At 43.6% G+C, this 25,671-nt stretch overlaps 2 long non-coding RNA genes across 7 annotated transcripts in view; one reads left to right on the top strand and one right to left on the bottom strand.

The window, feature by feature from the left end:
* Positions 1 to 101: 101 nt before the first annotated feature.
* On the bottom strand, positions 102 to 25,248 carry LOC143272934 (uncharacterized). Of its 6 annotated transcripts, none has more exons than XR_013050612.1 (4): positions 25,164 to 25,248; positions 23,525 to 23,729; positions 21,444 to 21,527; positions 102 to 1,541 (listed from the first exon to the last, which is right to left on the bottom strand). It is a non-coding gene; the product is annotated as an uncharacterized LOC143272934 (long non-coding RNA). The 6 variants fall into 6 exon arrangements; XR_013050614.1 differs by lacking the exon at positions 21,444 to 21,527 and adding an exon at positions 2,287 to 2,380; XR_013050615.1 differs by having other exon boundaries at positions 25,149 to 25,214.
* Positions 21,472 to 25,671, top strand: part of LOC143272935 (uncharacterized) — a 40,130-nt gene continuing 35,930 nt past the window's right edge. Inside the window, exon 1 of the long non-coding RNA XR_013050617.1 lies at positions 21,472 to 21,624. This is a non-coding gene — a long non-coding RNA (uncharacterized LOC143272935). The remainder of the gene's footprint in view (positions 21,625 to 25,671) is intronic.

The raw sequence follows: 25,671 nt of genomic DNA, 5'->3' as shown, positions 1-25,671 counted from the left end.
ATGCTCAATGTCTTGAATTGTGGACTATAAGAGAAGGGTCTTTTTAGGGCTCTCTCCTTAGCTTGTTAATCACCAAGTTCACATTTGCACTAACTTCTTCCTTCACTTTACAAACTTTAATTATTCTCTCCATGACAGGGTAGTGTTGCATAGCCCATGGTAGCCCCAACTTGTAATCTTCCTGCATCTGCTTTCCAAGGGCTCAGATTACAGACATTTATACTGTTTGCCTCTTTTTATAAGGTCACCTGTAGGACTGGAGTAGGGCAAACTCTAACGACCTTGTTTAATTTTATTACATCTGTATAGAACCCATCACCAAATAAAGTCATCTTCTGTGGTTCTGAGACCTAGAACTTTAATATATGAATGGGGGTCGGGGACAGATACACTTCAACCCATAAAGGGAACAGGGAAAAGTCTGGAAGGTTGAAAATGTACTATAACATTTTAATCACAGTGTGGACTCATCTCTATGTATTTATGCAGGTATGGAACTTGACTAGGAGCAGTGTCTTTTCTTCATGTAACACAACTGAGTTTTTTAGTGATTTAAAAAAAGCAGGAGGACTTGGGGAGGCAGAAATAGCTCAATAAAGTACTTAACTGTGCAAAATGAAGATGTGAGTTTGATCACTAGAACCTATTAAAAGAAAAACCAAATCAACCAAACAAAAAACACTATGGGGGAAGTCACTTGGAGATGGTAAGAGCACCTGTTTCTCTTGCAGAGGACCAAGGTTCAATTCTCAGCCCCCACATGGTGGCTAAAACTGTGCGTAATTTCAGTTCTAAGGGATCCAGTGCCCTGTTCTGGCCTCCACAGGTACCAAGTGTGCAAATAGTTCCCAGACATAAATGCAGGCAAATCACTGCTACACATAAACAAAATCATAAAACAGACAAAAATAAACACCACGGGGTATCGTAATTCATACCTGTAATCTCAGCTCTAAGAAGGCCACACCAGGTAGATCCCAACGGTCAACTAGCCTAAGCTATTTGGTGAATTCCAGGCTAGAAAGAGACTCAATCTCCAAGAAAAGGTGTATGGTGCCTCAGGAATTATAACAGGGGTTGCCCTCTGACCTCTACATGCAGATGCACACATGTGTATATGCTCTGGCATACACAGTGCACCTGCATGTATCCATCCACACACAAAGTGAAGCAGGTCTCTGAAACTTTCGTTCCAGAGAGGCCTACCCTTTCTCTTTCTGGTCCACTGCCCTTCCCTGTCTGATCACGAATCCTAAGTGTCTATGAGGGGAAGGGACTGTGTTTTAGAAGCCCGGAGTGGATGTCAGTTTCAGAGGAAACGGTGCTTTTCACCACATGGATCCACTGACCAGCTTTCGTGAACCACCGTTCTGGGGGGGCGGGGTGGGGGGAGGATGAAGCAGGAAAGTGAGGACCAGCTGGGAGAATCCAGTTTGGAACTTGCTGAGGTTAGCTGAAGTGTGCTCTGCTCACAGACGCTGTGCATTTGGCCCATGAATCCGTGTCCTGTCAGCTTCCATCTGAGGCCACTCAGAGGTCACCTACAGAAGGAGACAGGAGATCAAACAGCTTGCCAGCTACGCTCAGAAACACAGGAAAGAACTCAGGAGGTGACCTCATCCTCAGGGGAGAGGAGTGAGGAGGTAAGCTTGTTCCACACACTTCATGCGGGGGGTATGGGTAGGTCAGCCACTTGGGGATGTTGCTTCACCAAGGCGGAGAAATGTTCGAGGGGCCAAAGATAACAAACCTTGGAGCCTCTTTCCTGCCCCCTCCCATGGCAGCTTCTCCTGTCTCTAAGCTTTCTTACCTGTCTTATCCTGCCCCCCTCTGACTTGTTACCATTCTGCAGGACACTGACTGTACCTGCTCAAGCCAGATACAACAGCTTGAGCAGCAGCTGGAGCAGTAGGAACAGTCTGGAGCATGGAATGGGCACATGCTGATTTCATGACCAGAGCCTTCCTTCAGGACAGCATTATTTGTAGCCAGGCCCCTCCAAATGTCTAACTTCATTGGTTTGCCCAGGAATGGGTGGCAGTTTGGAGACCAGGCAAAGAGCCAGTTAGAAAGAAGGGAACCGCAGAATTAATCCTGTCAAGGGGCTAGATGGTACCCTCCCCTGCCGTGACTGAGCTGAAGCTAAGAGAAACTCAATCCACACAGTGGCGCAGCTGGTGTGGAGGCAGATTGCCTGGGCAAGGACTGCGCCGGGGGCCTCTGAGGTATGTGACCACATGGTACTTTCCAGTTATCTGCCAGCCATGAGGTCACTGTTTTGCTAACCTTCTCACCCTTCAGATTCCTGTGGATGCTCTGTCTAGCTTCTTTCTAGTCCGCTTGACACTGCTGTTGTGTCTCTGAATGTCTACGCCAAGTGCTTAAAAAACAAAAAAAAACCCCTTCCTCTTAATGTAATATCATAAACTAAAACACACAAACCAAGTCACCCCCCCCTTCCATTCCACGTGTTAGCCTTCTTACCTGTAAAACAAAAGCAAAGGGAGGCTTACGTTTTCACAAAGAGCAAGAGATGCAGACTCAGAGGGTCTTTGTTTTCAGGGAGGTATTTTCCTGCTGTTTTCTTAAAGACTTCTAAAAATACTGCTGCAGGACCCCCCAATAACCCAGTAAGGTATAACCAATATCTCCACTTGTGTTTGTTTTCTGGAGCTACCATAACAGAGTGCTACCAGCCAGGTACAGTTACACATGATGTAAGTGAGGCACAGGGCATGCGCCCCTCCATACACAGCTAGCTTCAGGGGCACACCGACAGATCCTCCTGGGACAGTCTGACACCGGAGTTCACATTCCTAACTGTACCTTGCTTCTCTTCCAAGGCCAACTAGATGACCTCTCTCTCCACGTGACCAGTGCCACATCTGATGGACCCTCTGAACTTAACCCTTCTCATCGGGCAAGTGGAGGCCGGAATAACGAGTCACTCAGTATGAAAGCTGCTCCGGCCGATGAGATGCCAGCTCATGCACAGGAGCTTCCCTTTCACACTCTTCTCAGACCTCTTACCTTGCCTCCAAACTAATGTTGCCTTTTCCAGAACCTTCTAAATAACAAAAGCTAAAAGTCGGGAGAACGTCGTACCTGCAAGGCGCTGCACTAGGCATTTCGCAGGTGTTGCCTCACCTGTCTTTCATTTCACCTCACGACAACCTTGGGAGGCAGGTGCTACAATTATCCCCATTTGACAGGTGAAGGTGAGGCACAAAGAGGTTGAGTAACTTGCCCGAGTTCACACAGCCAGTCAGCGACTGCAAAGCTGCTCCTCACAATGTGGCCTTTCTGATCCATTCTATTGCCCAACTGCATGGTAGGTAGCACTAAGAGAGGTAGGTGCAGGGGTAATTGTATGGCTGAAATTGGCGGTGTTTAGTAAGCTCTACCTACAAGTAAGAACAAGAATTTAAAGTAGGAAAATACTCTTGTGGTTTTTTTTTTTTTTGGTGTGTGTGTGTGTGTGTGTGTGTGTGTGTGTGTGTGTGTGTGTGTGTGTGAGATCAAACCTCTCATCATTATTTTCTGGCTATCCATGCTATTGGTCAAGAATGAATGTCTCTAAATATCCACAAATGAAAGATATCTAATGCAAAGCTCGGAGTGTGCACATCTAGATATGTGAAGGTGTGAAGGCAGTGAGCTGGTTGGCTGCTAATAGTCTGCGGTCTATTTCAAAGTCAAATGAAAAAAAAAAAACAGCAATCCTGCAGCTGTTGTCATTTAGATATTGGGTTGTCACTTTCAAATCTCTGCTCAGCACTTTGCTTGAGGCAGATACAGGGTCCCTAATGAACTGTTTGAGGTAGCTGGGTGTTTCCTAGACATTCCCCACCCTCACCCCCCCCCCCCCCCGTTGGTCACTAAGGTCCTAAATTATATCCTGCAAAGGGAGGGGGAGGCCCAGGAATGAAGGGAAAGACCAGAGACTAGATATGTGGTAGGCTTCTCTAAACTCCGAGTCCCATGATGCCAGCAGCTCCTTTGGGTGTGGAGACCCAGAGTTGAGCAGAAAGAGTCAAGACCCAACCCAAGCAGGGCCAACCCCAAGACAAAGGACAGGTGAGTGGAGCAGCAATGGCTGGCAGCCTTCCTGTGGAGGATCACTCCCCCTGCAGGTGTTTCCTTCCAGACACTTCTTCCCCAATCAATCCTGTAGGCCCTCTCCGCATCAACTTTTTTCTCCCGAGATAGTTAGCTGTGAATAGCTCATGTGGACCGAATCTCTGAGAGCATATACATTTCAATAGGGTGGTTTTGGGAGACCCAGAAGAACTGCTCATCCAGTTAGAGCCTCTGAGAAGGGACAGGACAGCATGTTGCTGGACTTGAGGGTCACAAATCCACACATCTCCAAGCAGTTAAATACAGGAGTCTGAAACAGCCTCCTGATGACAGAGCCTGCTGGAAAGGTCTAGCAGAGGAAGAGCCATGTTTTGCCTAAAGACATTCAAATTCCAGCTTCTACATTATTCGGGCAAATAACAAATAGAAAGCAAAACAGATGGAAACCGCTCAGCCTGGATACAACGTGGTATCCTGATTTGGGTCACAGAATTTAAAAAAGGGGCACAATCAAAGAAATGAAAAAAAAAAAAAGATGGCAGCTTAGCTAGTAATAATGTGCCAATGTTACTTCCTTTGTGTTGACAAACATGCATGCTTACGAAAGACAGTATATTAGAGGAAGATAGGTGAAAGGCATAAGGGAACATACTGTTTGATCTTTGCAACTTTTGATACATCTACATCTTTCCAATAGAATATGCATATTTCAAGACAAAAGTTACATCTGCAGATAAAGTGAACAGTAACCATAGCTCTCACTTATGCAGATATGGATGGGGCTCATGATGTCTAAGGATTTCCTAGGAGTTAATCTGTTTACTCTTCACGACAACGCTTAGGTAAGGAGAGATGTTACCCTCTTTCTTTGGATCAGGAAACTAAAGCACAGGTCACTTAGTGTCCTGCTCCAAATCACAGTTGTTTCTCTTATATCACCTCAAGCAAGGGATGGAAAAACAGGATCAGAGCTCAGCAGGTGATGATTTGTACCAGTGAGCCAGCTCGGGACTCCAGGGCATCCAGTGAGATCCTCCTCAGCTGCAGAGTTGGAGGGACAGTACTACCTCACACTTATTAGGATGCTACTATGAAAGATAGATAAAAGGCGAGGGAAAAAGAAAGAAACAAGTGTTGGTAACGATGGGGAACTTGTAATCCTTCTCACCATTGGTGAGAATGGAAAATGGTGCACTTATGATGGAAAGGCAATTCGACAGTTCCTCAAGAAATTAAAAACCTAGCAATTCCTCTTCTGGGTACAGAACAAAAAAGAACTGAAAGCAGGCTTTCAAACAGAAGCTTTTATGCTCCTGCCCATGGCAGCGTTATTCACTATTGCTAAAGGATGGAAGCAAGAATCCCTGAGTGGATAAATAAATAACATGGGGGGGGGGCGCACACAAACACATACACAGAAACAATGGTTACACAGAAAATACACACACCTGCACAAATGCATACACACAAACATGCACAAATATTATTCATTATTAAAAAGGAAGTAAATTCTGACCCACACTACAATGTGGATAATCCTTAAGGACATTATGTTAACTGAAACAAGCCAGCTATAAAAATATCACAATAGTCTACTTATGTGAGGTACTGAGGGTTGTCACAGTCATAGAGACAGAAGACGTGAAGGTGGTTTGCTAAAAATCAGAGTAGGGAATGGGAAGTTAGAGTTTAATGAGCATCGGGTTTCTTTTTGGGGAGAGTTTTGAAGATGAGTTGTGATAACAATGTAAATGTACCTAATGCCTGAATGCTACACTTAAAGATGGTTAAGATGACAATTTGTATGTTCCATGTATTCTTTTTAAGTCATATTTCATAACAAAATAACATTTAGGGGACACTAAAAAACTAGCTAGCTATCTGAATGATTATATATTTACATAGCATGTACCCTGCTAGAGATCCAACCCAAGTCATTGCACATGCTAGGCAAGCACTCCACCACTCAGCTATATCCCCCAGCCTAAACACAATACTTAAAACAGATAAAAATTAATGCAAAAAGAAGTTCATGAAAAAAAACATGTAAAAATCTTAAATTAAGACTATCAGGGTCAATGTCTTACCAAATAGTAATAGAGTCTCAGGCAAAAGGAAAACCCAGGGATTCCGAACCAGCACATGCCCTGGAGAGTCTGTGGGGATTTTAGGAGCACGAGCTGGGGTATCTACATTGAAGATGCTCACTAGATGTTCTAATATCAGCCTCCCACTTCCACCACTAAAGCAGAACTATGCCAACATGCATGGGGCAGGAAGGAAGCTGAGTGCCACAGGGGTTTGCTTTGATGACCTCTGTTTTTATGCAATGACCCAGTTAGAGATAGCTGGGAACTTCCTAGCAGGGAAGGAGGTGACTGGAAGCTAGAGGCCCTGTGGTCCCCCCCACACGTCAGCTTTACCTCCAAGGCTCTGTGACCCCCTCACCTGTTTGGAGGTGCTCATCAGCATACCAAGCCTACATCTCTGCAGCCAGACCTTTTCTTTTGGCTGATTTTAAAATGAGCTGCAGACCTAATCACCCAGCAACCTGCTCCCCTTTGCCAACTGGCTTGGGCAGTTCCAGGAGGGGAGGCAGCTTCAGGACAAGTCTCTGCAGCAACACCGGAGGGCTAGGTACTGCCATTAACAATGCAAATACTGGGGAGTGTCTGCTGATTTATGGAATGAAGCCCACAGAGGTTCATATATCACCCCTCATCAGTCCTGGGAACCAGGCTGGATGAATGGGCTCCATGTAACCACCCAAGTCCATTGACATTGTTTCAGGGTTCTGGACTTAGGGAAGCGCTTTCATTTTCTGGATTCCAGTGAGTCTAGCTAGGAGATCCTGTCATTAGCCTTGTGGGTCCGCACCCCCATCCTGTAGGTTCTGTTTTCTTTTCTAGGAAGCAGACCATTTACTTCCTTTTTTCTTAGCCTTCCAGTTTTGGTCCTTTCTGCCTCTGAAAGTCATGGCTACCTTTGCCCAGGGAATCTGGAAGCTCCAGGAACACAACGCTCCTACCCATGGCTTCTGCTAATACATCCTCCTTCCACTTCTCCTCCCCACACTTCTCTACACAGTCACTTTGCCTCTTCCCCAGCTCAATTGAGTCTCAGCTGGATTTTGCCTCACAGGGGACATTTGGCGATGATTGCACCCATTTCGATTGGTCACAACTAGAGCTCAGGTGGTGGAACTACTGACATCTAGTGGGTAGAAGGTCAAGACTGAGTCACAAGAGTCTGCAGTGTACAGGATATTACTCCTTGCCCTAAAACTTGTTCCAGGTGACCAGACCCATCTACCCAAGCTCAAGCATCATTTCTTTCGGGGAGGTAGGCTCTGATGTGCTTTCCTGCCAGCCCCACCTCCATCAGCCAAGTCCACTATACGTAAAGCCACGTTCTCAGCACAGCCTTTCTTTCCTTCAAGGTGCTTACCTTAGTTTGTCATTCTATCTCTGTGTTATTGCTTGAGTAATATCTGCTCTGAAGTGCAAGGTTCAAAACGTCAAGGACTGTCTATTCCCAAATATCTGTATGTGTGATGAACTCTTCTACACACACACACACACACACACACACACACACACACACACACGCCTCTACTATGTGCTGTGGACTATTAGATGTCACACACAGCCACGCACAAGGTGAACACAGAACTAGACTTCATCAATCTTTAGCCTTTTGGAAAAACAATGATAAAATATGTTATTATAGGTGTGATAATGTTCTCAAGGGCAAGGAATGGGACTGTGGGTTCTGGGACTCAAACTCAGTTCTGCATGCTCACTTGGTAAAACACTTGACCAGCTGAGTCACAGCCCTAGGCCTTGGTTTGAAATTTTACTTGGCATATATGAGGTAATATGTACTCCGTAAGCTGATTCTGGTATGTAATACCATGGGCAGGTTTATTGGGGTCAGATCTCAAATGCTATCCCAGCATGGTGGTTAGGAGGGCAGACTGGGGGTAGATGAGGAAGCTGGCCAAGGTGTACATCCTCAGGTTGGATAGCCCTGTAGATTGGTCTTGAACTGTGGTCATGGAGTCCAGCCTTAATACTCACATTGTTTGTCACAGGCTCTGGGGAAATCTGCTAGGATGCTGTGACCTACACTGAGAAGTTTCCAAACATCAAGTGCAGATGTGAGGACAGGGCATCTAGGCAGAGCCTCCCCCCTCCCCACCACTAGAATTCACTCCTCCAGCAGTCCATGTTGAATGCAACACACACATACACACACACACACACACACACACACACACACACACACATACACACACACACACACACACACACACACACACACACACACACACACACACACCTCAGAGATTGTATGCCCTAAATGTTATGTTGATAGAGCTAAGTCTAGTGATCAGCTTAGAATATAACACCCAGTTTTTTAAAAAGAAGATCCCTTTTTATTTGCTCACTCCAGACTTCCAATTCCATCATGGATTCCATGGTTTAAAACAGAACATCCCCCCCTCCCCCGTCCCGTGCCCACACACATGCAAGTGGTCCTCTAGGCTGCTACAGAAAGTAACAGAGTCCATCTTGCAGTTAGTAAAAGAAAAATCTAATTCTGGATGAGAAGAGATAAGAGCAGGAACCACCCAAAGTAACCTGCTGTGCTCTTCCTACACCACTGCAGTCATTTGTGGCTAGGGGTGGGCTTGGAGCCCGGTGATCAGGATCAGATATACACTATTGTCTGTTCATGTGAACTTGAGCAAGCTGGCTGGTTTGCCTCATGTATGTTTCCTCATCTACGGGACAAGGGTAGCACAACACTCGCTGTATGGGATTGCTGTGAGGATTAAATGAACTAATGCATGTAAAATACCTCAGACAGGCCTGAGACAGCGAACATTTAAAAGACGTTACTCAACACCATTAGGCTCCGTGATTTTTTTTCCCAGGGAACTGGAAACCTTGGGCTTTTGAACCTGCTCCAGAGCAGCTTGTTAAGTGTTGCCAGCTCTTATGGCAATGCCACAGTCTTCAAAGCCCCAGAATCCTCCTAGATTTATGCTCTGTTACCTACAACACCTCATGGATCAGTATAACGTCGATAGTCCCAGGCAGAATATCTAAACTGCAACTTACTGGGTGGAAGAGGCAATGATTCTACCTTTAACATTTTATGAAATTTACACATCTATTTCCATTTCCATCTTATATACCAGGATTTAGTCTTGTGACTAAGTTTAACTGAAAGAAAAGTTGGGAAATGTAGTCTGCATCCAGGGCAATCAAATATGGAGCTAAAATTTGGAGGGTTTCTATTGCTGATGAAGGAGAGGGGGGATACTGGAGACCATGTAGCAGTCTACCAAATGTCCTGACTTTGCTGTTGACTTAGGGAGGGCAGGAAGGTATTGTCCACTACCCAAACGGTATCACCACTAACTGCCTGGACATCATTCCAGAAGCATGACCGGGACTGTTCTTGTTCTGATCAGCAGATGGCAGCTTGATCTCCAGAGCTCACCGTATGGAGTCTGGAATAGGTCCTGCCTGAGAATGGACACCTCTCCAGCAGAACGAACTTCACAACCCCTGTGGACACTGGGCTCCTAAGTCCTTCTACATCCTCTTCCTTGACAATCCTTCCCCTCTCCTTACACCGGCTTAGCTTGGCCTATCTTTAGATTTTAATGTTCAGATTGTCTGACCTGGCTGGAGGGTGAGAGACCTTTGAAGGGTTGTGTCTCAGGGATGGAGCCTAGGTGAGTTGGATCACCAGAATGTTCAGATGCCTATGATGGCTAACAGACAGACAGACAGACTGCAGACTTCTCTCAGTAAAAAAATGGTTCCTACTGTCACTCTTATTTTAGAAGGGGGCTTCTGTATTTTGAGGGCTTTTTTTATTTTAACCCAAAATTTCTCTCTTTACTCTTGCTTGGTGTGTGACTGCTCCAGAAAGGGTGTGTGAGTCTGAGCTTGTCTTAGTGAAGGTTCCCTACCTTCCCCCTTCAGGGGCCATGAAGGACTCGTGCTGAGAGTTAAGCACTGGGCACTAGGGTGGCTCAAGTCACCCATTTAACTCTAGAGGAACGGAGACTGTATTCTTCTTAAAGGCAAACTTCCTTTAGGCTGCTTCCCCAGCCTAGTGAGCCCTTCTGAAACCTGCTACTGCAATTGATTACCAATGGGAAAAGGCAGCAGCAGATACTAGACAATCACTGTGGATTGCAGCTGTACCAGGGACTTCAACGGAGTCATTAAATCCCCACAATAGCCCTGTGAGATGGAGGAGTTTAGCTGCATGTTACACACGAGGAAATTAATGCTCAGAAAGGCTAAGTGAGTCCCCAAGGCTACATATTTAAAATGCAGTAAAGCAGGACCAGAACCTGCAACTAATTCTCAGAGTGTGTCCTTTTACCCATAAGAGCTGCCTCTTGCTAAGGGCATTGAGTAGTCAGTGGTATGGGTACATGGGTAGTGAGGATTTGGAGACACAATAACATGGGTGCTATAATAATAACAATAACAACAACAATGGCAATAATAAAATCCAGCCCCTCCAGGAACATCAGATTAGCTAGGAAGACTCAGAGACAAGAGTCATTTTATCTGTAATAAAGATACACAACATGGGATATTATGGAGTCTGGGTAGTATAATCCATATCTAGTTTGGCACTAAAGAGGGAATAGAGACAACCACAGATGTTCAAGGTTTCCTTGGCTACACAATGAGTTCAAGGTCAACCTCGGCTATATTAGACTTGGTTCCAACAGAACAGAGGTGCTAAGTTCAACACAAAACTACGAATTTAAAGATCTCATACACTCAGCATGACCCATTAGACATCCACTGTGGTTAGCGTGTAGGCTCTGCTCACTCTCCTGCATTTGACAAGTGGTGAATTGATGTGGCATGTCAGGTGAGAGAACACAGACACAAACATAAGCAAGGGGACCATGGGCTGTGTTTGTGTGATCACTTTACAACAGGAAATGATGTGGATGGAGGGTGTCCTCAGATCAATGACTACACTACTTAAAGCCTGAAGTGTAGCTGGATAAACACTCCAGGGACAGGCTACCCCACCAGCATCCCTCCCTGTCTAGAACTTGCCTTCTTTCCAGACAGTTCCTAGTGGTTTTCTTTCATGTGTGGTTTGGTTTGTGTAAAGCATCTAAAACAAGCTCAGCAGTGTAAAACACATCTTTCTTGAATTTTTCCAAATCTCAAAAAATAGTTCAAGGAACATGCTCCAACTCAATAACATACGGTCTGACTATAAAATAATAAACACTCCTTCTAAATTATCCCTCAGTTTTGTAATCATGAAACCAAAGATGCATATTGTAGAAAGGTTGGAAACATAAAAGACAACCAAGAGAAATATATAGAATTATTTACAATAGTAATTAGTGATTTACTATAGTATCCTCAACGTGTGTGGTTCTTGAGGCCTTTCAGGAGGTCCACAGGACCAGAAATCGTTTCATAACACAAATCCATTGTCTGTTGACTCTTATTCCATCATGACTATACAAAGAAGTCTTCCAGAAGCTATGTATCAGGATAGCATCATAACTCCAACAGACTTTGTGCTTGTGTAACTTAATCTTCTACATTTTCTAATTTTAATTTTTTGAGTATAGTAAATATTAATAGCTGTAGCTCACAAAGAAAAAAGTACTTGCTGATCCTCAGTGATTTCCAGAATATAAAGTGGTCCTCATAACAAAATTTTTGAGACCCATTGGTTTAAAGTGCAGCATTTTTTTTTTCATGGCTGTGTCAAATCTTAACGCATCGACATGTATTACATGCATGCTTTCTGCTACAGTTTGTCTCTGGACTGTACCCCAAGGACTGTTGTGTTAAAGGCTTAGTCCTCACCTTGGTGATACTGGAGGATGATGAGACCTTTCAGGGGTGGAGTATTGTAGGAGGCTTGCTTTTGGGGGGCATATGCTCTCAAATGAAACTGTTAGCTCTTCTCTCTCGTATCTTGGCCTGAGATGAGGCGTCTTTCCTATGTTTTATTTGCTTTCTGCCATAAGGTGCTGCTCTGCTACAAGCCAAGTGGCGATGGACTGTCAAAACTGTGAGCCAAAAGTGACCTCTTATTGTCTTATAAGTTGATTATCTCAAATATTTGTCACAGTAACAGAAAACCAACTTATACTTTGTATCCTGTTGTTTTCCCCCCACTTAGTTGATATATTAGATTGCAAATCTACAAAATATTTACTTCTCTCTACATCCTACAAAGTAGTTTATAAGCCATATGGGAAAATAGGAAATTATTTGTACAGAATATTTTTTTTATCAATTTTAAATACGATTTTTGGTTTTGAGAATAAAAGACAGTATTTCTCATTGACCTTATTTGCCAAGTTGCATCTAAATGTTGCTTTGGTTATCTACTGATACTGCCTGCTCAGAGCATTTCTTACACAAGTTATTCATAGTATTCCATCAAATGTCTTGCCTCAATTCCAGTTCACCTGGCTGACACCCATGCCTAAATGCTATAATATAAGGTCACCCGTAACTGTCAGAGGCTCCCTCTGATAAACAAAAGTGGCTTCACTTATAGGCCAGTGGCCCCACACATCCTAAAAACAGTCAGTAGCCAATGGCTAATACGGAGATTCAAGAGATTGACATCTTTCCCCCAAAAGATGCCTAGTCATTGAGTACAATTTGTGCAGCCGAGTTTTCTGTGGCACCAGACTTCTGTTGGTCTTCAACCAAGACTTAGCCTTACTTAGGTCCTCCCACCCTTGTTCTGTCCTGCTTCTCTTTCCTTCTCCTGATGGTAAAGTTAAAGGAGACTGCTCTCAAAAGATCCACAGCTCAGCTTCTGCTTCTGGGAAGCACCATCTAAGATGGTGTTAGTAGTGGCCGTAGATGAACTGTAAATACGGGATCCTGGAGGTACTTCAGTGCTGTAGGATGTTCTGTATGGCAAATGTGTTGCTCTGATTGGTTAGTAAATAAAACACTGACTGGCCCGTGGCTAGGCAGGAAGTATAGGCAGGACTAACAGAGAGGAGAAAAGAAAGAACAGGAAGGCAGAAGGAGTCACTGCCAGCCGCCGCCAGGACAAGCAGCATGTGAAGATGCTGGTAAGCCATGAGCCACGTGGCAAGTTATAGATTTATGGAAATGGATTAATTTAAGCTATAAGAACAGTTAGCAAGAAGCCTGCCATGGCCATACAGTTTGTAAGTCTCTGTGTTTACTTGGTTGGGTCTGAGTGGCTGTGGGACTGGCAGGTGACAAAGGTTTGTCCTGACTGTGGGCAAGGCAGGAAAACTCTAGCTACAGTTCACTCCCTGGTGGATAAGAATCAGGGCTCCTCTAGCATTGGTTGATGTGTTCACTGTATTTGGCATGCTGCAGCAGTGTGCGTTTCGCCTGGGATGGGCCAACCTGCAGGTAGGTGATGCATTGGCTAAGGCTGTGTCTCCGACATTTGAGAGGTGGAACAAACAGTCACTGTAAGAGGATAGTATGGGAGACTGCTGTCTGGTGCCATCGATTCATACAAGGAAGAAAATGCAAGGTTCAAGGTAATTAGCAATTTAGGGCAGAGAACCTCTTCGATATCACTTAGAGCTTGCATTTCCTGCAGCCAGGCAACAGAGAGACACAGAGCACAGAGCCCCGTTGTTAACAATGCAGAACTCCAGGACAGACAACCCTCAGTTTAAGCAAATAGCCCATGCCAATGTCAGGGCCCTAATAAGATAAAAGCAAACCCTGAGACTTGGTATGCACTGGAGAACCTCGAATCCCAGATTTCAGATTTTCCTGAGCCCCCTTCATCTACATAAATGATTCCCTATTTGCTGAAGGATAATCCTCCCTTCATTTCTTAAAAATAATACACAGAAATCTTGATATAATGCTTGCTGTTCTTGGCTCAGCCAACCATATTCCCTCCCAGACACTAGCCCTATAATTAGGACCAAATATCAGCTTACTTGGGAAGTACCAGGCCTGTAAAGAGAGGGGAGGGACTATAGGCCAAAAGAGGTGCAAGAACTGGTCAGCATGTCAGTGCATTCCAGCAGGAACACAGGGAGTGGGACATGCGCACTGGCCAAAGGGGGAGGGCAGGGAACAGCTGTCAAAATTGAGTTAGTCAAGGGCCTCTGTGAAGCTAGTCCACTACTGGGAGAGCGATCAGTTGCATTAGATGTGATAGAGACGTCAATCTGCTAGTTGAGTTGTAGAGATGTTGCAGAGGAAGGGATTACGTGTCAGAAAAATGAGTGTGCTAGAAAAAGTCAGTTGCATAAGACTGGAAAACCCATCAGATGACTGTTCCTCCATTTACCAAGGCAACAAGAAATGTTCTGGGAAGGGCTAAGGGTGGGTACTGGAACCACTGAGAAGCTTCACAGAGGCTGTTGTCTTTGGGCTGAGGCTGACAATAGAAGATGGGGTTCCGGAAACCAGTTCCCAGTATGAGTGAGACTAATGGGGTGCTGGATAGTAGAGGGCAGGTAATAAGGCTCCACCATCAGAAACCATTTGTACGTGAATACTGTCAGCTATGTTGTTACCCAGAGAAATCTGACCTAACAAATCAATGAAAATGCCTAATGAGACATGTTGTTTCTAAGGACAAGAAAGATTGTGGCTAATAAAGCTATTTATTTAGCTATTATTTAAATCTATTTTAAAAATGCTTAGCATACAAGCACAAGGCCCTAAATTTTGGTTCCTAGCACCCATGTAAAAAGCTGGGTGTGGTAGAATATGTCTATAATCCCAATATTAGGAAGTACAAGACAGGATCTCTAAGGGGTTTGTTGACTGGCTAGTACAGTCAAATTGGTGAACACCTGATGCATTGTGACCCCGTCTCAAAAAATAAATTAAAAAGTAAATAATAAAGTGGAGAACACTTGAGGAAGACACTTGTACTGAATGGTTTTATGTCAACTTGATACAAGCTAGAGGCATCAGAGAGAAAGGAGCCTCAACTGAGGAAATGCCTCCATATGATCCAGCTGTAAGGCATTTTCTTAGTTAGTGATCAATGGGGGAGGGCCCAGCTCATGTGAGTGGTGCCGTCCCTGGGCTGGTGGTCCCAAGTTCTATAAGAAAGCAGGTTGATGCTGGCAGTTATGGCACACACTTTTAATCCCAGCACTCAGGAGATAGAAGCATACTGATCTCTGTGAGTTGGAGGCCAGCCTAGTCTGCAAAGTGAATTCCAAAATAGCCAGGACTGTTACACAGAGAACCCTGTCAAAAAAAGAAAAGAAGAAAGGAGAAGGAGAAGGAAAGGAAGGAAGAAGAGGAAGGAAGGAAGGAAGGAAGGAAGGAAGGAAGGAAGGAAGGAAGGAAGGAAGGAAGGAAAGGAGGGAGGGAGGGAGGGAGGGAGGGAGGAAGGAAGGAAGGAAGGAAGGAAGGAAGGAAGGAAGGAAGGAAGGAAGGAAGGAAGGAAAGAAGGAAGGAAGGAAGAGAAAAGAGAGAAAAGAAAGCAGGCTGAGCAAGCCATGCGAAGCAAGTCAATAAGCAGCACTCCTGCTTCCAGATTCCTGCCCTGCTTGAGTTCCTGTCCTGACATCCTTTGGTGATGAACAGCAGTGTGGAAGCATAAGCTGAAAAATCCCTTTCCTCCCCAACTTGATTTTGGTCACGGTGTTTTATTGCAACAGTAGAAACCCTAACTAAAATGACATTTAACATGAACTTCTGGTCTTCACATCACACACACACACACACACACACACACACACACACACAGATGCACACACACAATGTTCACACCTATACATCACACATGCATGAGCATACATGCATATATATATATACACAGAGAACATTTGCCCCCATTATAAGATAATAAGATAATATTATAAGATTATAAGATAATAAGGCCGAGAATGGATGAACAGAAAGCAGAGACTAATCATCACAACAGAAAATTAGGAACTCTTGCTGTTTCCAGATCTGAGCCATTCCTTAGGTTCAGAATCCACTGAATACAAAAGGGGTTGGCTTATCCCATTTAACAAAGTGCTGAAGCATCATGGCAAGTATCTTGACATGGTTCACCCAGTTCTTCACCAATGGAAGCCATAGGTTTTTACAGAGATAACTATCCTGAGGGAAGAGGCATCTCCATCCTTCCAAGTACTATTGGGTCCAAATCAAAGATTATCCCAATCTGTGCGAGTGCCACCAGGTAGGAAGTGGAGTTCTGAGAATGTCTTAGAACTGTAGGGAATCCACAGTTGCATGCAATCATGATTGAAAGGGTTGAGGAATTCCTCTTGCACCCATTGTTCCACACAGAATAACAAAAGACTGTCCACAGGCAATGGCTGCTTGCCTTGTAGACGTACATGTAGGGAAGGTCACACTCAAAACACTCTCATAGAATTTATAAGAGTGGCTCATGGAAAGCTAAATGTTTAGGAGGATCAGTACACTGCTGTAAATTTATCCAAGTAGTACCCCAGCTATCACTGATTTTTCACTAGAGAAAATAAATACATCCCATATATAGCGAATTTATCTAAACAACCAACATACTTGCCTAGCATGGGTTTGTCCTCAGTACCATAAAACCAACAATCAAAGCCCCCCCATCACAAAACCAACCAAACAACAAACAAACAAAAACTAAAACAAAACAAAAGAACCTCAGAAGGAGCTGGAATTTTCGACATGTGGATGTGATGAACAACGTACACATTCATAATGTTGTCTCAGGGATGCATTTGTTTCCTCCTTTTTGTGTAAGCCTTAAAGATCTAACCTACATAGTGATGGTGGTAGACCATTGCACTGATCCACTATGTGACAGTGAGGCCATACGAGAAAGTGGCATATTTTCTGGATGCTTTGGCAAGGTACACATGCTTCAAAGAGTAGGAGATAAAACCTGCTGTACTGTGAACTTCTTCGGAGTGCAGTCAACTGGGACATATGGAATTGTTTTAAGAAGTCTCTGTACTTGTATCTTAGGCAACTAAGAAACATAATGGACTGCGGGGTGCTGTCCCCTAAATAGGACATCTGTATCAACTCCCTTGTCAAGGACGAGGGTTCATTTAAGAAGAGAAAGTGCAAAGAATGTAAGATCTGGAAGACGGGGAGGAGTGCTATGAAATGATCTGGACCTTTTGGACCTGACACGACCATTCCACTCACAAACCCACTACAACTATTGTTACACATCCAGCATCAAACCACAAAATCTGCTAGCATTCCAGTGGGCAGCGCTGATTGGCCTCAGTGGGTTATGTAAAAACAAGGAAAGGACAGGAAGGTGGAAGAAGATGTGTTGAGGGAGGAGTGTCAGGGGAAGAGAGGGGAAGGGAGAGGGGTGGATATGTTCAAGATGCATTGTATACATATATGAGATTGTCAAATAATAAAAAATATTTCTAAAAACTTCAACTAAAATAAAATTAAAAAGAAAAAGAAAGACACAATGTTTGGTAGACAGCTCTGGGTTTAAGAAGTAGAATGGCCCATGCTGGAGCATTAGTCTTTTTATGAACTGACATAGAGGAATCCTAGATGGAGAGGAATCTAATATTCACTCCATTAAATCTAAGTTATCATTTTCTTCATATGCTCTGATTCTAGGTGCTGACCTGAGACGGATGCCTCAGAAGAGGCAAGTTGTTCTGAGCCAGGGGAATAGGACACCTGGATCTTAGCTCTGAGTTTCTTTCACCTGGGAGATCCAGGCATGTTCTGTTTCCTCTCTGGGCCTCCGTGTTCTCAATTGTAAAACATGGGGTTTGTGTTGGTTCAGCACTTCTTAACCTTCTCCCATCAGATAACAGACATGACAGATAAGATTTACACGCCTGACACACTTCCAAGGGTGTGCACCTTGGCAGCCACGAGAGAGGCTGCGTGTTACGTACAATTCCCAGCAGGCAGTCAATAACCCCACCTCTCCCGCTCAGTCAAGAGAAGGCACTGGCGTGCAGAGGATAAAAGTGGGATGAGATGGCAGGGGTTTCCCACATGCTCTTCTGACTTGTTAAAGCGTTGTTCAAATCTGCCGTACTTGGGTGTGCTTTTAGAGATTTACTTTGAGCAAACCTCCCAATGGGCATCTCTTGACGTGGCTCAGAATCTGTAGCTTAAACGTTCTTTGGAAGAACAATTTCTGTTTCTAATATTTGAAGGCCTAAAGAATAAGTTCCTCGGAAAGAAGTTCTGGAATCTTTGTATAATGTCAGTGTCTCTGTGATACTTGACACAGGAACACTTTGCATAAATGTTTGCGTGGAAGCTAACTACAGAACCGACAGGTGCTACAGCCAGTCATTGGCTCCCTGGTTACTGAGAGCCCGCTGTCTGTGCTGTTTTGAAGATTCTAGAGTTCTTAGGTGCCGTGATGCGACTTTGTTGAGCGTTTTGGCCTTCCTTTCTTGTAGCACATTGAAAAGTTCAGGGTAATAAGGATCAAAGAAGAGAGGGGTTCTGTGATCAAGAAAGTCTGGAGTGATTAAAGCCTCCTTAGATTTTTGGGTTGCACAGTTTCTCAGGCCTTTTAATCCAACTGGTTGCTAAGGCTGCAAATCTCTACCAGAGAAATTAAGTTCACAATGTTTTCCCAAGATTTTAAATATGGGACCAATGTGTAAAAGACATGCTTTAGAAAAATTATTCTTACAGTAAACGGCTTCTGTGTGAGTTCAATGGTTCATGAGTAAGTTGAGATAATTCTGTGATTATCTATCTATGTTTGCCTACCCACCAGCAGGAGAATTGCTCTGCCAAGTGATGCGAGGTAGCATCTACTAAATCCTCTCCCTGTCCCTCCTCACTACTTCTTTCCAGATTATTCCAGACAAGTCAGGGACTGCACCCCCTCTGAGGTACTAACCGTTTATTTGTGGGCTTAATAGGCCAACAATCAAAAGACCCATCTTTGGGCCTTCCTTTGAGTAGTAAGGTAGCATGAAAAATTGTGTTAATGAGATTCAATAATTAAGAGAAAACCAGTTATGTTTGTGACCTGAGATGATGCTTTCAAATGTTGCTTAGTCGTGGCTGGCAAGATGCCTTAGCCAGCAGAGGAAGTTGCCTCCTACCCTGACCAATGGAGTTTGGTCCCCAGGACCCACATGGTGGAAGGAAAGAAGCAAAGAATTGACTCCCCAAAGTTATCCTCTGACCTCCACATTCATGCCATGGCAATTGCCCATGCCCACCCCCCCATGCCTACAATAAATAAATAAATAAATAAATAAATGGATAAATAAATGTAAGTTAAAAATTTAAAAATAAAACAGACTATTGCTTAGAGATACATTTGAAGAATAAAAGAAAGCACCTCCCATAGTTACAAGCACCCATTAACACCTTGAAGTTGAGAACCTGGAAAATACAAAGATGCCCCATTTACTAGGCAGTCAGATCTTTGCTGATATGACTCCTGCTCAAAGATAACTTTTATGATTGTCCTATTGCAAATAAGCTCCTGTATCCTCTGTAACCTAACTAGGTTTTACAGATTTTAGCATTTGTCACCACCCAGCATTACTCTAGTCTTTTGCTGGCTTTTGTCTGTCTTTGTTTTTTTTTTTTTTTGTTTTTTTTTTTTTTGTTTTTCGAGATAGGGTTTCTCTGTGTAGCTTTGCGCCTTTCCTGGAGCTCACTTGGTAGCCCAGGCTGGCCTCGAACTCACAGAGATCCGCCTGGCTCTGCCTCCCGAGTGCTGGGATTAAAGGCGTGCGCCACCAACGCCCGGCTTGGCTTTTGTCTGTCTTACCCACTGGAATTTAAGTTCTGTGTAATCAGAGCTTTGTATCTTTTTTTTTTCTAAGCTGTATCCCTACCATCTAGACCAGTGTACACAACATTCAGGTCCTTGGTAAAGTATTTTATACAAGGGAGAAATAAGTGGGTGATCTCAGGGAATTCTAAACGCCCTGTGAGCAAAGTCCTATTATTATCTCCATTTGGCAATTGAGGAGACCAGGCCACAATGAGGTTAAGTCACTTGCTCAAGGACATGATGCCCAATTAGGGAGACAGCACTAATTAGGTTCCTTTTGAGTTAGCAAATCTGCCAGTAAAAGGAGACGCAGCTTTGGCCCAGATTCTGGAATTGTCAGAGAAGGCAGAGGGAATCTCAGGTGTGGGACCGCAAGAGAGAGAATGAACAAAAAAACAACAAACAACAAACAAGCAAAAAAACAAACAAGCAACCCCGCCCCCCAAAAAACCCAAACAAACAAACCAGGGCTGAAAGCCCTATGGGACATCATCTGGGCACTTGCAGAAAGCCTTGCAGGGTAGGCAGAATTTGCCAGGGTGGAACTCCTATTTTAAAGCAAGCCTGGTGCTAGCTGCTGACATTTGAATTGTTTATAATCATTCTTTTTCTCCCCTTGCCAAGCCCCTGTTTTCCTTTATCTTATTGGCTCTGTCTCTCTGCTCTCTGAGGTCAAGCTGATTTACTGAGCTCACACCCGAAAGGTGAGCTAGAAGACCTAAGAGACCCAAGTGCAGCATTTATCTTTAATCTTTTCTCAATTCCTGGGGCCGTGTGTGTGTGTGTGTGTGTGTGTGTGTGTGTGTGTGTGTGTGTGTGTGTGTGGTTTTGGTTTTGGTTTTGTTTAGGGGCAGTGTGGGGTGGAAGGAGGGCTGGAATAATTACTCCACAGGAAGATTCAGAATTAGTTGTAAAGTTCCACATTCTGATGTCCCATCTCTCTGGACTTGGATGACCACCAGAAAGAGAAAAGTCCCTTGTCTTTCTGTTGATCCAAGCCAAGCACCTAGTGTCCCAAGACATAGGGGAAGCTTTCTTGAGGTTCCTCTGGTCTCACCCAGCCACTCCTTTATTTATATATTGGTTAGGTGAAGAACGCCCACTCTGATTGTGAAATGCCATTCATTGTTTTTAGTGAGTTGCTGTCTAGGTGTGGTCAAGAGGTCTTCATTCTGAGGGCTTCGAAAGTGTTTCCCAGCAATACCAATCTTGCAGATGTGCCCCTAAGTAAAACCACTGACCTGAAAATGCTCACAATAGGTGAGGTAAGTAATTAAAGAAGGGGCTGTGTTTCATTATACAAATCACATGGCATTTACTGTGAGCTAAACCCCTGTTAGGGCCTCTACAGTCCCCACACGTAATGACTTAATCGCTAAGAGTAGGCTCCAGGACTGTGGAGCAGAACAGAACACGTCTGTCCTTTACATGCCATTGGGAAACAGAAACTAGACTGCATTGGGAAAAGGCAGCTTTCCCAGTCTCTAGTCATTGGAAGCTTGGCTTGGCTTCAGGGCTGGAATTCTGGTTTTCCCCCCAAAACTCCCTAGCACCGGGTTATGCAAATCTTAGGTGTAGCAAGAATTGGGCACGAACTCAACTGCAGGTTTTAGATAGCTGTGGCTTGCCTGTGACTCGGTGGAGCATAGTAATGTCTTCTCACCTGGGCTGTTTTCCTCATTTCTCTGGAAAGGAGAAGAGGATAAGCATGGCTTCAGGTTACAGGTTTACAGAATTCCAGTGCACACCATGCAAATGGACACTCAATATCTTCCCCTAGAGGTGGGTAAAACATCTACTTGATTTCCCCTATATGCATACACACGTATGTATATGTTCCTGTCAAAACTGATGACTACATCCAGGTCAGATATTCCATGCAGACATTCTTCTCCCAGAACCTGGGAAAAACCTTTCTTCAGCCTCAGTGTGAAGACGAAGAATAATGACAAGCAATGTCTCACCCAGAGAGCCTCTAAGTGACTTCAAAATGCTAGGATGATTGTCTTGTAGAAGATGTAAGAACTAGCTTTATGACCATATAAGTTCATTATATTTAATACGTATTTAGTTGTTGTTGTTGTTGTTGTTGTTTGAAACTGAGTCTTGCTGTGTAGGCCAGGCAGGCCTTGGATTCAGAATCTTCTTTCTCAGCCCCTCCATTGCTGGGATGACAGGTAATTCACCACTGTACCCAACTAGAAAATAGGATTTTAGATACCAGCCTCGGTGTCTGGAGTTGAGACGAAATGAGGGCATGGTGTTCTTGGCAAGTGATGAGAACGGGTAATGTGTCCCCCACACTCTCCAGCCTAAATAGGTCTGTTTGTTCTTGTAACAGGCCTTTACTTATAAAGACAGCTGGTTCCCTTAAGAAGTATGTATCCAATTAATCCCCCACACAGATTCTTGGCTTCAGCAAAAACAATGAGTTTGCCATATTCAGCATAAAACTTGATTGCACTTGCCTCCAGGCCTTTGAGCAAGCAGGCCTGTCTTACCTGTGATCATGGCTCTACAGGAATAGTGCCTAGGTAAAGGCCCAACAGTGTTTCAAGCCCCAGGGGGAAAGGAAACAAAAAAAAAATGCTTAGTTTTCATTGAACATTGTGATATATGAACTTAAAAGTATGTAGAGACATCAACTCCATTAGTTATTAAATTTAATATTCACAAACATCTCATTATAGTAAAAACAATTTGTGGATGAGGTTTTTTTTTAACTTAAAACTTCTCATGAGTACCCAGTGATTGCTGAAAGAAATCATTAGCCAATTATAAAATAATTAAAATAATTTCATTATTTAGAAATATAATTATATAAAAATTGTAACCAATTATGAATCAAAGGAGTTACTAACATAAGATTCATTTCAAAGGCCAAATTAGAAAATATTTTGCCCCAGAGTTATGTTGGATGTGGGTACATTCCAGTATATTTAGTAAGATTGTGGGTGAAGCTACCCAAGATTCAGGGATCTCCAAGGGTCCCCTGGTGGGAGTTATTTGCCCTTTCTGGAATACTCTCTTGAGTGATTTCTGCCATTTACATGCTTTCTCTACCTGATGTCTGTAGTGGGAAGTCTCCCAAGAACTCTTCTTTAATTCTGCTCTACTTCTCTTCCTCTGTATTTCTTTAGCAATAAGACATAGACTTCGTGTTTGCTTATGTTATAGACAACACACATTCTTACTGGTTTTTGTTTTGGAGACCCTTCTTAACTCTGTTTTACATATTTGTGTTATATTTCAGCTAAAATGAGGGCCTTAAGAAGGGAAGTCTTTATTTATTCCTTGAACAAAGCTGTCATGTGCCAGATGCTGAAACTTGGACCAGTCTTCTGAAACATTCAAGGGCTAAAAACACAGCGAAGTAGAGTGACCGCTGAACAGGGTCCAACTGCCTCCTGAGGCAACTCTGTCGCTGAGCCTGGCACTGGGCTGGCTCAACATGTTTAGATTAAGTTTACAGGAACATTCTGTGTGTCTGGTGCTATTTTAGCACAGGCACTGTTTAATGCCTTTACAAATATTAGCTCATTTAATTCTAAAAGCGGCCCTCCTGGGCGTTCCTACTAACCCATTTTATAGCTGAGGATCCTGAAGTCCATGGTCAGTCACAAGGCAAATAAATAACAGAAGCGAGATTTGAGTTCAGTTGAACTGGTTTCAGAGCCCTCACCTGACTTGTAGAGTCTGTCTGGAGCCATTGAGGTTGGTAGGGAATGCTGCCCAGCTGATGGAGGCCAGGAGGAGGATGACCAGCAGAGGGACAAAGAGGGACTGGATCGATTGCTTTGTATGACGTACAAACTTGCTCAACAGACGTGTTGCGGGTTCACGACTGAAAAGGTATTCCAGGCAGAAAGAATGGCCTGTTTCATAGTCTGTGTAGGCCAAACAGAAAAATTCTGTAATTTTTCCTAGCAGATGCAGTCACTTACATGATGGGAATTTGGTTTGCTTAGAGAGGATGGACAGAGTCAGGACTTGAAAGAGAACCAAGGAAGATAGAACACTGTTGATCATGATGAGGTCTTTCTTTGGCTTTTGATCAGTTTTGACTTTGGCAAACTGACTGTTGATTCTCTCTCTCTCTCTCTCTCTCTCTCTCTCTCTCTCTCTCTCTCTCTGTCTCTCTCAATTTCTATGTGAGAATTATGAAGGACTATCTTGATAAAGGCAGCTATGTGAATAAATAAATAATGAAACAAAAATTAAAAAATGAGACTTAATTTCCAGGAAATGTTATGCATCCATATGGGAGAAATACAGATGAAAACATTAAAGTGAGACACCATTGTCACCCTAGGTTTGGCAAAGTTCAAAGAGTTCGGAGGACGCTGGCCTGGACAGTGTTTGGGGACCTAGCCCCTCTCCAACCTTGCTATAATGAGAGTAATTAGCACAGCTCCTAGGAAAGCATTCACTATCAAAATCATGCATGTTTCTAATATAGCAATCCCACCCCAGGTATATTCAAATATGGAGGTGTCTTTGTGTTTACAAAGATATCCATATCACAGCATTTTAGTGAAAGATTGAGGGGAAATCTAAAAGTAGCTGTTTTTTAAAGCATTGTTTTTAGTATTTATTCTATCTTAATTATGCAGACGTGTCTGTTTGGGGGTAGCTGTACATGGCTGCAGGTACTCACAGAGTCCTGAGTTGTGCGATCCACCTGAAACTAGAGTGACTGGCAATTGTGAACTGCATGATATGGGTGCCAGGAAGTGAACGTGCATCCTCTGCAAGAGGAGTACACACTCTGAACCACTGAACCATCTCTCTAGCCCCCTCAATGTCCCCACTGGGGAACTGGTGCAGGTCCTCTGCAGTGTATCTGTAACCTGAAATTCTTTGCTGTCTTATAAAAACAAGTCTACCTTATATACTTCAGAGTAGTCGGCTCTCCAAAAAATGATTAAAAAAGAGAACAATAGGCTGGGTTTGTCACTATATATATATATATGTATATATGTATATATATATGTGTGTGTGTGTGTGTGTGTGTGTGCATTTAAGGAAGCTATGTATATGGACTGAAGCAATTCTTAACCTGTGGGTCACGATCCTTTTGGGGGTCACCTATCAGATATCCTGCATATCAGATATTTGCACTATGATTAATAACAGTAGCAAAATTATGCTTATGAAGTAGCATTAGGAAGCTTGAGAACCACCAGCTAAAGAATGTATTAAATAGGCAAGGACCCTCCACAGAAGAGGAGGCAGAAAGAGTGTAAGAGCCAGAGGGGATGGAGGACAGTAAACAAACAAAATCCTCTAAAGCAACATGACCAAACCTCATAGGAACTCACAGAGCCCGTGGCGGCATGCTCAGGTCCTGCATGGGTCTGCACCAGGGACAGAAAGGGACAGAAAGGGAGTGAGCCGGATGGGAGGGGAGGTGGAGAGAAACCGGGGGTGGGGGGGTGGAGGGTGGAGCAGTGGGCGGGGAAACTTTAATCAGGATATATTATGTGAGACAAAAATTTGTTTCAGTAAAAGGGAAAACAAAAGCTAGGATAGTAGTTCAGAGGTAGTGCGCTTGCCTAGTTTGTAGAAGGCACTGCAGAATAAATAAATAAATAGGTCAATTAATTAATTAATCATTAAATACTTCCAGAAGGCTCATTAATTAATCATTAAATACTTCAAACAGCCAATGACCTCTAGGGTCAGAAACCTTGTCACTGAACAGAGAGGGATAAAGGGCATCGACTTATTGTGTAATTTGAGCTTTTTTTTTTTAATTTTAGAGTTTTTTTTTTTTTTTGGTTTATATTATCTATCTTTGGTTCTTTTTTTCTTTTGTGCTACATGATC

The sequence above is a fragment of the Peromyscus maniculatus genome, chromosome 4 (assembly GCF_049852395.1).
Source record: "Peromyscus maniculatus bairdii isolate BWxNUB_F1_BW_parent chromosome 4, HU_Pman_BW_mat_3.1, whole genome shotgun sequence".
Lineage (NCBI taxonomy): Eukaryota > Metazoa > Chordata > Mammalia > Rodentia > Cricetidae > Peromyscus > Peromyscus maniculatus.
The sequence above is the reverse complement of the archived record's forward strand: the minus strand, read 5'-3'. Positions and strand labels throughout refer to the sequence as shown.